The sequence below is a fragment of the Diadema setosum genome, chromosome 15 (genome assembly GCF_964275005.1).
Source record: "Diadema setosum chromosome 15, eeDiaSeto1, whole genome shotgun sequence".
NCBI lineage: Eukaryota > Metazoa > Echinodermata > Echinoidea > Diadematoida > Diadematidae > Diadema > Diadema setosum.
This window is the reverse complement of record NC_092699.1, coordinates 33,427,714-33,431,102: the sequence shown is the minus strand read 5'-3', so window position 1 is coordinate 33,431,102 and position 3,389 is coordinate 33,427,714.

The following is a 3,389-nucleotide window of genomic DNA, read 5'->3' as shown; positions in this document are numbered from 1 at the left end:
AATGACTAAAATAAAATTCAATGTTAAATTGATGTCTTGTGTATTTATTGATATATCATACACTGTATATCATGTAAGAGGCAATACCCCCCCCCCCCCCCACACACACACACACTTATACATACAGTGTGCACACACACGGTCACCATTCCGGGGCTGAACAATTCACTGGGTTTTACAACTTGATCTGTGCAAGATCCAAAGTGGGACCTTTATTTGTGTAAGTGGTACATGAGTTGTGTCTCACACACAAACATACAAAAGACCTTTTGTGTATGTCTTTACTGCGGGAGAGTGTGTGAAATTTTGTCAAATCGCAAGTTTGAATCCTGATCAGAATGACTGATGCTACAGTAGCATGTTGGAAAAATTTTTCCATGACATATTTGAAGTTTCAAACTTCAAAACTTACAAGCTCAAGACACCCACAAACACACAATATAGACACCAGAAGAATGGCAGCTTTGTTTATTTTGGTTTTTATTTAGATTAATGATGTATTTATTTCATGACACATCACCACATTTAAAAAAGGAAACAAAGGAGAAAAAAAAAAGCTGCATATAGTGTTCAAACAAGGCCAACATGAAAGACAAATGGGTATGCAGAAACTATGAAATGTCCATTCAAGATGGCAGCTTCGTGTCAGGAACACATACATTGACAATGTGTGATAAAACTTGCTGGAAAAACAAACATTTGGCCAATCTCTGATATTCAAAGTAAATCGCTGAAATATTGCGCTGCAATAACAAAAGAGAAATCATATTCACTTGTATATAATTTTCATGATTCCATAACTGTCATGGAGGAGCGTAACTTACAGGAAGAAGTAGGCTTACTGTGTTAACTTCTGAATCAGTAGTTTGTATGCCTACTGATGTTGGCACTAATAAGCTACTGTATAAGCTGTTATTTTGGCATACAAATATTTTCACGAATTAGGAGGTCACAGACATTTTCGTGACATGTTGTTTTCGCGAAGCAACACCGAAGCTATCATAAATGCATGGCAACATTTTTGTGTGCTGTTAAAATCGTGATCCAATAGTGATTTGCGAAGTTTGCGAAAATTAAGCCCTCATGAAAATAACACCTTATACAGTAAAATGAAAATTTCACCTACATGTATCTTTCATGGCATACAATGGAGGGCAGACAATTGTGAAAATGTGAATGAATACTTTCTGGCTGTGAGTTCCCTTTGATAGCAAACATAAAAAGAAAACAGAATAATGTATCAAGAGAGCATATTTCCACATCGCCAATCTGTCACGGAAGACCCATGCATCCTCAGGACAGAACACCAACAGTATGCTTCGAGTGGTTTATTGTTCAGCATCAGTTCTTAGAACAAGTGATTTCTAAGGTCCATGTCATGTCTTTCCTCATCGATTTCAAAATACATTAATTTTGTTCTCTTTAATCATGCATGATTACCACAGAAACATCTTAGTCCAGATTTAACTGAGCTTTATTTTTGCAAGCAGCAAAATTTCACGTGGGAATACTGTGAAAGTGGATATTTTCACGCGACTAATTTTTCGCACTTGGCTAGATAAGAAGAGTTTCGCTTGTTTTTAATTCCACGGAATCAAGACATCACGCACATGTTTCTGGTTGCATGAAATACGCGAAAATTTCCACTTTTACAGTACAACAATTGGCCCACATAAGCAGGAGTCCTGTGAAAAGGATTAAGGTTGAAACTGGAAGATTCTTCTGAAGCATCGAATCTACAAGCCATTAAAACATTTTTTTTATGCTTAATAGCGTTCAAATATTTGCACAAATGCTACTATCACAGAAATACACACATACTAATATTTTGTCCACTTATCCACATGAATCTACACACTGAATTGGTAGTAACATTATGTCAACAGGCAAATTAAAAAAATGCAAAATTCATCTGAATCTGACCTAGCACACAGAAAAAAAATACTGATCATCTAAATTCCAACAGTATACATTGTATACAGCAGCTTATATGTGTATATAAAGTTTGCAAAATATCAACGATGGCTCGAAAGCTCATTTCTGATCATAAAAATGGTAATAGCATAACTGCAAAGTATTAACAATAGCGGTTGCCATGGCAGCAGCCAGGACACAATCACTTGTCATGATAGCAGCAGCCATAATTGAATGTCACAATAATTGCAAAGGCCCCCAGAGAAAGGAAACTGGTTCTGTGTGACATTGAGGATAATAGATATGTATGAGAACAATCCATCATTCACCACTTCATTTCTAATTCATAATGCACTCATAGGCCATCATATTAGAGTTTTGTAAATTAATTTTATCCTTGACTGGCATGGAAGTTAGACCACTCATTCAAGTTGTTGCCTACATACTCATTTTGTCTGCTTTTAGCTGTCATTTGCCAGACCATCATATTAGATGTTAAAAGATTAAATTTTTATTGAAAAAAAAAAGTTATGGTATTAGGGAAAAAAAAAAAAACACCTCTAAATGTAATAACACTAGACAACCCATTTAAGTGTAGCAAGAATTTCAATCTACGTAGACATTTGGTATTCTAAAACGTTCACTTTAATACCATTCCAGGGGGAAAAAATCATAGCTCAATGACTGGAAGGAGTGCAAATACTGGTCAAAACTCCCACCTCTTGAAGGTCCCTTTCAACAACAACAAAAAATTAATAAATAAATAAAAAATCATACCAATTTGTCAATTGTTCATGTGTACAATACTTATTACCACAGCATACTTCATTTTTGGAAACAGACACAGTTCTCATCAGAAATAACAGTCTTTAAAGGATTTTGTACCTCTAGTGGATTGAAAAAGAGATTATTTAAAGAGATCATTTTGTTTTCAAGCACACAAAGAAATGTACAACTGTTACGTGATATGAGATTTTAACACGATTTTAGGAACACAGACAGAGGGAGATAATCCGTAGCAAATCTAATATCTATTGCACTGTGTAAAAACAAACGCCATTACGGTGTTGATGCATTCCATCAATAGTACAGTGTATGCAATGAGTAATTTAAATATTAAGTATGCATAGTAAGTTTGTCTTATAATCAAGTCACAACTATGATTTCTTGCCTTTTTATTGCAATATTGCATTTGATTCTCACCATTCAATTGGGTTGACCTTTGAATCTTTTTCTCTTTTTTTTTTTGTTCAATCCTTGAAATTGAGTAATGTTTATTTTGCTTGTTCAATTAAAGGAGCATGAACAGGCAGCAAATAATCAAGTGCATGTGTAAAATTCATATTTTAAAGTTAGCTGCTGAACAGTACAGATGTAGGTATAATTTTTCATCTTTATCAACTATAGGTGCAGTAGGTTTGTATGCTGCCCTGGCTTTTAATAGTGGAAATACCATTCCTGTATCTGTTCACAGA